Below are 12,119 nucleotides of genomic sequence, written 5' to 3' on the forward strand. Positions count from 1 at the left end.
TTGTATGTTGCCTGCTCGTGAGCCCGGAAAACCTCACCATCTCACTACCTCTTCACCAGCTGCACCAAAACTAATAGCTATGCCCCCCTCTTCCATCTCACTCAATGCTTCCTTTTCTCTCATTCTGGAGAAAAAAGCTCACAAGAGTGCTGAAACAAGTAACCTGTGGAGGACATGTGTGTCCAACAGCACTGTAAGCAACTCTCCTTCAGTGACTTTCCACGGTTATCAGCCTGTACTTGTGGTTTGTTTCTTATCTATCCTGTTACAGCCAGAGAATCATTTGCAATAGTTTATCTTACTGCATGAACACTTGGAACTTTGGTGGCACCAAGAATTTCTCCTTAATTTCTCCAGTTCTAATACATATGCTTCCCTCATCACTGAAAAACAACCATCACTTTAGACATATATACTGTGTTCCTGTAGAAGGGTTACACCCAATATGTTGACTTCTCCACCTCCTGATGCTGCCTGGCTTGCTGGGTTCTTCCAGCCTCTTGACTGTCTTGGCTTTCAGCATCTGCAGGGGTTTTTTTTGTCTCTGTTTCTAAATTGTCAGGCTGTTTGTCCCTTGCCCAGCAGTGGATGAACAGAACTTTCCCCCAACTAGATATTGGGCCGATTGGTTCATTGTCCTTTGGCCCCATCACCCATTCCACTCTGTAGCCACTGATTCCATTCATCTCCCTGGCAACTGTCTGAGGGTGAATAATCTTGGTGTCATAGTTGGGTTGAAATGAGTTTCCATCCACACCCATACAGCATTACGGGAATTCCTATTTTCACCTCTGTGACAACGTCCAGTGTACCTCAGTTGATATACTGCTGAACACTCCCAGGCCCCTTGACCTCTTTGACCTCAGAACTGCAATTGTGGCAAATACCCCATGCTCTATTTTTAACAATGAATGAACCAAAGCCCTGCTGTCTGTCTGCACCTTGACTTGTACAAAGTTGCATGCAATTATGCATTATCCTTGTACCCACTGAATTCCATTGGTTCCTGGTTTTGCAACACTTAGATGTTAAAAATCCTTCACTGTTTTTCAAATCCCTTTATGGTGTTGCTGTGGATTAAACTAAAAAGACAAAATTCTGGAATTTCTTTCCAAATCCCTCTGCCTTTTGCTGTTCTTCCATCCTTTGAAACACCCTTAAAGCTTATCATCTTTTTCAAACTTTTGGTTGGTTTCCCTAATATCTCATAATATCTCTTTGGTTGGTTTCCCTAATATCTCTTTGTTGTCAAGTTTTCTTTGATAACAGTCCTTTAAAGATTCCTGGGATATTTTACTTTTCTAAATGCTAGATATGATTACAAGTTGTTCCAGTTTATGGAATCTTTCTTTGTAAAAATTATCTGCTACTAAATATAGCAACAGTGATCACACCTCAACAGTAGCTCATTGGCCTTGAAATAATTGAAATCTCCTCGAGATATGAACAGCACTTTATGAAGTCAATAAAGCATGGAGCTGGAAAATGCACAGCAGATCAAGCAGCATCAGAGGAACAGGAGAGTTGATGTTTCAGGTCAGAACTTTTCATCAGGACGGGAAGGGGGAAGGGGGAAGGCGGCTGAGAAATAAATAGAGGGATGGGATGGGGCTTGGGGAAATGTAGGTGGGATGGTGATAGGTGGATGCAGGTAGGGGGCGATTGTGATTGGTCATTGAGATGGGTGGAGTGGATAGGTGGGAGGGAAGATAGACAGGTTAGGTCAGGTCAAGGAGGTGGGGTGGAGAGGGAGGGCTGGACCTGGGATGAGGTAGGGGAAATTAGGAAGCTAGTGAATTCTAATGTATAGAATGTAGGGGAATAGATGGTGACACCTTGCAAAATGTTCGTTTTACAGAGGAGGAAGTGCTGGATGTCTTGAAACGGGTAAAGGTGGATAAATCCCCAGGACCTGATCAGGTGTACCCTAGAACTCTGTGGGAAGCTAGAGAAGTGATTGCTGGGCCTTTTGCTGAGATATTTGTATCATTGATAGTCACAGGTGAGGTGCCGGAAGACTGGAGGTTGGCTAACGTGATGCCACTGTTTAAGAAGGGTGGTAAGGACAAGCCAGGGAACTATAGACCAGTGAGCCTGACGTTGGTGGTGGGCAAGTTGTTGGAGGGAATCTTGAGGGACAGGATGTACATGTATTTGGAAAGGCAAGGACCGATTAGGGATAGTCAACATGGCTTTGTGTGTGGGAAATCATGTCTCACAAACTTGATTGAGTTTTTTGAGGAAGTAACAAAGAGGATTGATGAGGGCAGAGCAGTAGATGTGATCCATATGGACTTCAGTAAGGTGTTCAACAAGGTTCCCCATGGGAGACTGATTAGCAAGGTTCGATCTCACGGAATACAAGGAGAACTAGCCATTTGGATACAGAACTGGCTCAAAGGTAGAAGACAGAGGGTGGTGATGGAGGGTTGTTTTTCAGACTGGAGACCTGTGACCAGTGGATTGCCGCAAGGATCGGTGCTGGGTCCTCTACTTTTTGTCATTTACATAAATGATTTGGATGCGAGCATAAGAGGTACAGTTAGTAAGTTTGCAGATGACATCAAAATTGGAGGTGTAGTGGACAGCGAAGAGGGATACCTCAGATTACACCAGGATCATGATCAGATGGGCCAATGGGCTGAGAAGTGGCAGATGGAGTTTAATTCAGATAAATGCGAGGTGCTGCATTTTGGGAAAGCAAATCCTAGCAGGACTTATACACTTAATGGTGAGGTCCTAGGGAGTGTTGCTGAACAAAGAGACTTTGGAGTGCAGGTTCATAACTCCTTGAAAGTGGAATCTCAGGTAGTTAGGATAGTAAAGAAGGTGTTTGGTATGCTTTCCTTTATTGGTCAGAGTATTGAGTACAGGAGTTGGGAGATCATGTTGCAGCTGTACAGGACATTGGTTAGGCCACTGTTGGAATATTGTGTGCAATTCTGGTCTCCTTCCTCTCGGAAAGATGTTGTGAAACTTGAAAGGGTTCAGAAAAGATTTACAAGGATGTTGCCAGGGTTGGAAAATTTGAGTTATAGGAAGAGGCCAAATAGGCTGTGGCTGTTTTCCCTGGAGTGCCGGAGGCTGAGGGGTGACCTTATAGGGGCTTACAAAATTATGAGGGGCATAGATATGATGAATAGACAAGTCTTTTCCCTAGCGTGAGGGAGTCCAGAACTAGAGGGCATAGGTTTAGGGTGAGAGGGGAAAGATATAAAAGAGACCTAAGGGGCAACCTTTTCACACAGAGTATGGAATGTGTATGGAATGAGCTGCCAAAGGAAGTGGTGGAGGCTGATACAATTGCAACATTTAAGAGGCATTTGGATGGGTATATGAATAGGAAGGGTTTGGAGAGATATGGGCTGGGTGCTGGCAGGTGGGACTAGATTGGGTTGGGATATCTGGTCGGCATGGACGAGTTGGACCAAAGGATCTGTTTCCATGCTATACGTTTCTATGACTCTATGACTCTAATGTCAAGGCCATAAGGTTGTAAGCTCCCATGGTGGAAGGCGTTCTTCCTCCAGTTTGCAAGTGGCCTTATTTTGGTGGTGGAGGAGGCCCAGGATGGACATGTCATTGGGGGAATGGGAAGGGGATTTGAAATGGCTGGCAACTGGAAGGTGGGGTTGATTGGAGCATACAAATGTTTCCTGAACCGATTACTGAGTTGTGCTCGGTCTCTCCAATGCAGAAGAGACCATATCGGGAGCAATGGATGCACTAGACCAGGTTAGAAGAAATGCAGGTGAATCCCTGCCAGACTTGCAATGATTCTTTTGGGCCCTGGACAGAGGTAAGAGGGAAAGTGTGGGGGCAGGCTTTGCATTTCCTGCTGCCCCAAGGGAATGTTTCAGTTGTGGAGGAGGAGTTAGTGCGGAGTGTGGACCTAATGAGGGAGTCACAGAGGGAATAGTCCATGCGGAAAGCGGATGGGGTGGAGAGGGAAATATCAAGTTGGTAGTGGGATCAGACTGCAAGTGGCAGAAGTGGCAGAGGATGATGTCCTGAATTTGAAGATTAGTGGGGTGGAACGTGAGGATGGGGGACCTCTATCCTTGTTGCGGTTGAGGAGTGGTGGAGGTTTGTTGAGGGCAGAGGTATCCTTTGATGCTATGCAGAAACAAGTTCTTCCTTCCTTTAGTTAGTGCATGAGAAATATCTGGATGATAGGTAGAACTACTCAAAGGAGAAATAATGATGGAAAAAGCTGGTCAAGAATGATATATTTACCATAAGACCATAAGACATAGGAGCGGAAGTAAGGCCATTCGGCCCATCGAGTCCACTCCGCCATTCAAACATGGCTGATGGGCATTTCAACTCCACTTACCCGCATTCTCCCCGTAGCCCTTAATTCCTTGTGACATCAAGAATTTATCAATTCCTGCCTTGAAGACATTTAGCGTCCCAGCCTCCACTGCACTCCACGGCAATGAATTCCACAGACCCACCACTCTCTGGCTGAAGAAATGTCTCCACATTTCTGTTCTGAATTTACCCCCTCTAATTCTAAGGCTGTGTCCACGGGTCCTAGTCTCCTCGCCTAACGGAAACAATTTCCTAGCGTCCACCCTTTCCAAGCCATGTATTATCTTGTAAGTTTCTATTAGATCTCCCCTTAATCTTCTAAACTCCAATGAATACAATCCCAGGATCCTCAGCCGTTCCTCGTATGTTAGACCTACCATTCCAGGGATCATCCGTGTGAATCTCCGCTGGACACGCTCCAGTGCCAGTATGTCCTTCTGATGATGAAAGGGAGAGCTGAGCAATCATCATGTTTATCATGTCAAGGGTAATACTATGACACTTCCATTTTGTAATTTAGTTTGTAAAGTAGCAAAAATAATTGCTATCTGTATTTTTGCAATTGTTTCATCAAACAAAAAGCAGTAAAAACTGTCTGGTAGCTTCATTCTGGTTCTGACAGATATTTTGATTAGGCACTAGACAACTTAAATGTACAGAAAATACTTTGTTTTTGCCATATAGATGATATGTCCTTACAAGAGAAAAACAACTATTTGAATTTCTCTCTCCCTCTCTCTCTCTAATTACCTGACATACTCCACCTCTATATATATTCTGATTGTTTACTCCAAAGATGTATAGTCAGACATTCAGACTGTTAACTCCTTTGAGATTACATTTCTTGTTTACTTCATGTAATCTTTGTTAAGAAGCATAGTGCTACATTATTCAAGAACATTCACTCATGATTGATGCAGTCTAGCTAACTCTCCCTTACATTCCAGTTGATAAGCAGGTATCTAGCGTGGAACAGGCCCTCTTTATTCATGTTCTTGTGTACTTCCCTAGCAACCAATTAGTTTTTATCTAATATGTAACCCTCAATTCTCCATCATATTCACCATATCCTACTCACTTTTATAAATTACATTTTTTATTTCCATAAAAGTTCAATGTACTTTAAAAAAAGACATTTATTTATATTTGTATACTTATGTAAAATGCTATCAACAGAACCAAATCCAATAATTTGATAGTTTTTGAACTTTTATTTTAAATACGATGGCTGAAGTACAATCTTGCTTAGGGCACATCTAAATGAGGAAGGCTCAAGTTACAGCAACAGGATTTGAATTGGCAGCAATTCAAATGTGGAAACCTTGCCTGTCTCTTTAACTCCCTTTGCAATACACTGTGATAGAATTGAGGAAATTCTTGAAATGCAGTGCATTGCTAAGGGCAGATATTGCTGGTTTTAACGGTTATAACTTGCTCTGACCTGTATTTCTGAATGTGAAAGAAAAGCAGGCCAGAAGTAAACTCTTACTTCTGCACTAGAAGAAGAGAACACTTTAGATTTAGCTTACCTATAGTGTGGAAACAGGCCCTTCAGCCCAACAAGTCCACATCGACCCTCCAAAGAACAACCCACCCAGATCCATTCCCCAACACCTAACACTACGGGCAATTTAGCATGACCAATTCACCTAACCTGCACATCTTTTGGACTGTGGGAGGAAACCGGAGCATCCGGAGGAAACCCACGCAGACACAGGGAGAATGTGCACACTCCACACAGACAGTCACCCAAGGCTAGAATAAAACCCAGGTCCTTGGCACTGTATGCCGCCCATAACTTTCACAATTAAAAACTTAGAAAACAATTCATGTTATAGGATGGGATTTTCAATATGCGCTATGGGACTTCTGATATCGTACTTTGCTTACAATACTGATACAACACCATCTTAAAATGCAACTTTCCCAATTGAGCTTGAGGCAAACCCAGTTCTCCAATTAGCGGTATGACAAGTGTTAGTGAGAACTGCTCCAAGACAATGCTCAAAGCCAGCTAATAGGCATGACTGGGCTTGCCATTTTATTTTCCTCCTGTAGATTGGGAAGAAGTTCAGAGAGCAAGCAGTGTTATGGTGTAAGAAGTGGCTTAATCATACTGTATTCAATCCACACTGCTCAAATGATGGTAACTTTTGGCACCGCTCATGCACTTCAGCTTGAACAACCTTTTCACTATAACACTTCTAGTTTAGTATCAATAGCACATCATGGCTTCTTGCTGTGGTCCTACGTATGCATATACATGCCCCAGATCATCTCCTCTTTTGGTCGCTGCATCATAATTTCATCTGGCCCTTTGCTAGGCTGTCGTTGAGCTTAACAGAAGCTTAATTTGAGGGGAGGAATTTGCCAGATCCCCACCTGATGCCTCACTTTGGAAGTTATGGGGTGTACTGCATGCTCACCCGGATTCTGGCCATGGGGAAGCAGTTTAACTAAAATCAGTACAGACAAGGAAAATAGTGACTTTGAGTCCCTTTCGAATCTTCAGTGGTGTGAAGCAAAGATGTGAGCTGGACCTTAGATTATTCATTATTTTCTTTGGAACGATGATGGCGCAAACAGCAGATCTTACAGACAGTGCTTTTAAAATACAATCAGGAGTAGGCCACTCGGCCCTTTGAGCTTCAATATGATCATGGCTAATCAATCAACTTTGTTCCCACTTTCTCTCTGTACCCTTTGATCCCTTTCCTATCTAATTTCTTCTTGAATATATTCAAAGTTTTGGCCTCAAATATTTTCTGTGGCAGGGAATTCCACAGGCACACCACTCTCTGGGTGAAGAAATTTCTCTTCACTTCAGTCCTAAATGACCTATCAGGTACCTTTAAACTGTGACACCTGATTCTGGACTCTCCAGTCTTCCAGAACACCCTTCTTGCTACCCTATCTGGTCCTGCTAGAATTTTATATGGTATCTCATTCTTCTAAGCTCCAGTGAATATAGTTCTGACTGATCCAGTATCTATTCATAAATCAGTCCAGCCGCTCCAGGAATTAGTATGGTAAATGCTTGTTGCACTTCCTCCAATCACCACAATATTCTTCCTCAGATAAGGAAACCAAAACTGCACAAAATAGTCCATGTGATCTCACCAAGGCCCTGTACAATTCTAACAAACATCCCTGCTTCTATACTCAAATCCACTCACTATGAAAGTCAGCAGGTCATTTGCCTTTTTTGCTGTCAGTGACACATGCATGCTTACTTTAATGTACCTCCTTGTTTCTAACCCATCACCATTCGGATAATAACCTGTCTTCCTGTTTTGTTATCAAAGTGGATTATGTCATATTTATCTACAGTGTAGTTTGCCTGTCATGCTTTTGCCAACACATTCAACTTGTCCAATCACACTGAAGCATCTTGACATCTTCCTCACAATTCATGCTCCCACCCAATTTTAAGTCATTTGCAAACTCAAAGATATTACATTTAGCTCCTTAATTTAAATTGTTGACGTAGGCTGTGAATAGCTGGGGTCCAAGCACTGATCTCTGCAATATCCCACTGGTCACTGGTTTGCATTTGTAAAATGACCTGTTTGTTCCTATGCTGTGTTTCCTGTCTGCCAGCTATTCCTCTATCCATGTCAGTACGCTACTCACATCCCATGCACTTTAATGTTATGTGCATTTTTGTTGTTTTTGTTCACTTCAGATCAGATGAAGGTCCTTTCAGTCTAAGTCTCCTTCACAAAGACAAAGGAAAATCTCACCCATAAGCTTCTTTTCACTGGTGACTGCACTGTCCTTGTCCATAGTCAGTCAGACCTGCCATGTATAACAACACTTTTTTTAAGGTGGAACAACTCTCCAGATTAAAACTCATTTTAAAGAAATCTGAAGTTCTGCAGAAGCTGCACCTCAAGAAGAATATGGATCTTCAAATATTGTCATCGAGAGATTAAGCTGAATGATGTCAAACAATTCATCTATTGGAGAATGTCATTTGCTTCATGAGCTGGGTATAGAACATTTGTTTATGCCACATTTTCTAGGCCTCTGTTCAATTCAGGAGCAAACAATCCTAAAGAAAGGCTGCATGGTTGCTCAGGATGCTACCAGGTAATGATATCATCTCAAGGTCATCATCAAAATTATCAATGTCCTGAGCAGGATTGGGGTTGAGGTTCCCATTGTCATCTTATACCTTCCATTTTTGCCCCTCTCCCATTGCTACAAGACATGTGTTGCAATTGGGGAGATCAGTTCTTCCTTCATCCCTGCTTAAAAGGAGAGTGCCGTCCCACCCATTGAGCGTTTGTCATGGCCCAATGAACTAGAATGGTAGCAGTGAGATCTCCAAGCCATAGGTTTACAACAGTTTATGGAGAAATATTGATCGGTTAAGAAAGTAGGCAAAAAGTTGGCAATTGGAGCATAATGTGGGAAAATGTGAAGACGTTCATGTTGAAAGGCAGAACAAATAAAATGAATGATTGTGTCAGAGAGATGTACAGCACAGAAACAAACCTTTTGGTCCAACTCGTCCATGCTGACCAGTTACCCTAAATAAATCTAGTCCCATTTGCCAGCATTTGGCCGATATCCCTCTAAAACCTTCCTATTCATATATGCATCCACATAGAGACTTGCATTACAAAGGGACTTTGAAGTATTTGTGCATGGAACACAGAAAGATAGCACACAGGTGCAGCTTGTAATCAGGAAGGTTTATGGAATGTTGGCCCTTTTTGCAAGGGGTTTAGAGTATAAGTGTAGACAAGTCTGAGTGCAACTGTACAATGTGCTGGTGAGACCACATCTGGAGTACTGTAAGCAGTTTTCATCCCCTTATTTATGGAAAGATATCATTTGGTTTGAGGCAGATCAGAGAAGGTTCATTAGGATGATCTCTGATGTGCAAGGATCTAGTATGAGTAAAGGTGGAACAGGTTGAGACTCTACTCACTGGAGTTGAGAATTATGAAAGATGATATCATTGAATCATACTGGATTTTTAAGGAGCTTGACAGGGTAAATGCTGAGAGGATGTTTCCCCTCATGGTTGAGTCGAGGACCAAACAGCATAGTCTCAGAATAAAAGGGTGTCAATTTAAAACTGAAATGAGGAAGAATTGATTCACTCAGTGTTGTGAGTCTTTGGAACTCCTTGCCATAGAAAGGTGTGGGTGCATAGATTTAAGGCTGGGGTTGATCAATTATTAATCAGGGGAATCAAGGGTTGCAGGGAAAAGGTCAGGATATTGTTAACTTTGATGATCAACAGATGACATAATCACTGGGTAGCACCCTGAGCAACCATGCAGCCTTACTTTAGGACTTTTTGCTCCTGAAAATGCAGGAAAGTGGGGTTGTGGATGTCAGATCAGCCATGATCCTGTTGAATGGCAGAGTAGGGTCAAGGTCAAATGACCTACTCCTGTTCCTATACCGCTGGTTGTATGGTATGGCTGTTACTATTAATGGGTAAGACATCAAAGGACAGGCAATAAATTCTGGCCAGCCAGCGACGACCATGTCCTGCAAGTGAATAATGAAAATTTGTCCACTGTTATGCCTGCCAGCTAACGGTGTGCCAGTCTGTGATGTTTAGAGCCAGCATTGAGAGTTGTGTGCAGATGATGACTGAGTATTCCAGTCCATTCTAAGAGTAGGGTGCAACTGATTGAAGGTAATTCAGGTGGCCTTGGTCCAAGTCGTATCTATTCTGGAGATATGTAAAAAAAAAATCTCTGAACAAGTTGATTAAAAAAATCTATGTCTATCTGAATACTTCATAACTGAAGCATACAGAGTGTTTAAACAATCTCTAGTGTGAGTTGTTGAGCATAATATAGAAATAAAGTAATAAAATCTATTCTTATAAACATTTTCCATATTCTTGCTAGTCAGGGTATCACACAGGCAGTAATAAGTGCTTGTATTCAGCACTTATAGTCATAGTCATAAAGATGTACAGCACAGAAACAGACCTTTCAGTCCAACTTGTCCAAGTCAACCAGATATCCTTAATTAACCTAGTCCCATTTGCCAGCACTTGGCCCATATCCCTGTAACCATTCCTATTCATATGCCCATCCAGATGTCTTTCAAATGTTGAAATTGTGCCAGCCTCCACCAATTCCTCTGGCAGCTCATTTCACACACGCACCACCCTTTGCACCTTAGGTCCCTTTTAAATCTTTCCACTCTCACCCTAAACCTATGCCTTCTAGTTCTGGACACCCTCACCCAGGGAAAAGATCTTGTCTATTTATTATATCCATGCCTCTTTATAAACTTCTGTAAGGTCACCCCTCAGCCTCCAAAGCTCCAGAGAAAACAGGTTCTGCCTATTCAGCCTCTCCCTTTGGCTCAAACCCTCCAACGCTGGCAATATGGGTGGAAGTTAGAAACAGCAAGGGAGCAGCCACCTCATTGGGGGTTTTCTACAGACCCCCTAATAGCAGTAGAGAGGACAAAGAACACATAAACTGGCAGATTTTGGAAAAATGCAGATGTAACAAGGTTGTTGTTATTGGTGACTTCAACTCACCCAATATTGATTGGAACCTCCTAAGTGCAGATAGTTTGGATGGAGCCATTTTTGTCAGGTGTGTTCAGGAGGGTTTACTTACTCAGTATGTAGACAGGCCGCTGAGGGGAGAAGCCATTTTTAATTTGGTGCTTGGCAATGAGCCAGGAGAGGTGTCAGATCTCACAGTGGGAGAACACTTTGGTGATAGTGATCACAACTGCCTCACATTTACCACAGCCAGAGAGAGGGAAAGGAGCTGTTACCAAGGGAAGATATTTAATTGGGATAAAGGAAATTATGACGCTATCAGACAGGAGTTGGGAAGTACAGGTTGGGAGCAATTGTCCCACAGAAAGGGCACAACAGACATGTGGAAACTGTTTAAGGAGCAGTTGTTGCGAGTGATGCATAAATTTGTTCCATTGAGGCAGGCAAGAAGGGGTAAGATTAAGGAGCTTTGGATGATGAGAACAAAGGAGCTCCTTGTCAAAAGGAAGAAGGCAACTTATGTAAGGTGGAGGAAGCAAGGATCTAGCACAGTTTTAGCAGATTACAGGCTTACTAGAAAGGAGCTCAAAAATGGACTGAGGAGAGCCATGAGGGGACACAAAAAAAGGCTAGGCAAGAAGGATCAGGGAGAACCCAAATGCATTTTACTCATATGTGAGGAATAAGAGAATCTTCAGGGAGAAGGTAGGGCTAATCAGGGATAACATCGGGAACTTGTCTGTGGAACCTGAGCAGATAGGGGAAGCCCAAAATTAGTTTTTTGCTTCAGTTTTCACAAAGGAAAGGGACCTTGTTATGAATGAGAACTTTGAAGAGCCGGGAAACAGGCTTAAACAGATCGAGATTGAGGAAGTTGGTGTGCTGGAAATTTTGGCAAACATTAACATTGATAAGTCCCCAGGGCCAGACCAGATTTATCCTAGGTTGCTCTGGGAAATGAGAAAGGAGGTTGCTAAGCCACTGGCGAAGACTTTTGCTTCCGCACTCTCCACAGGAGTCATCTGAAGGATTGGAAGGAAGTGAATGTTGTCATTCTTTTCAAGAAGGGTAATAGGCAAATCCCTGGCAATTACAGATCAGTCAGTCTTACATCTGTGGTCATAGAACATAGAACATAGAAGAATAAAGCGCAGTACAGGCCCTTTGGCCCTCGATGTTGCGCCGATCCAAGCCCACCTAACCTACACTAGCCCACTATCCTCCATATGCCTATCCAATGCCCGCTTAAATGCCCATAAAGAGGGAGAGTCCACCACTGCTACTGGCAGGGCATTCCAAACCTTGGTCA

The sequence above is a fragment of the Chiloscyllium plagiosum genome, unplaced genomic scaffold (assembly GCF_037043375.1).
Source record: "Chiloscyllium plagiosum isolate Xiang-an unplaced genomic scaffold, Cpla_swu_hap1 HiC_scaffold_12, whole genome shotgun sequence".
Taxonomy (NCBI): Eukaryota; Metazoa; Chordata; class Chondrichthyes; order Orectolobiformes; family Hemiscylliidae; genus Chiloscyllium; species Chiloscyllium plagiosum.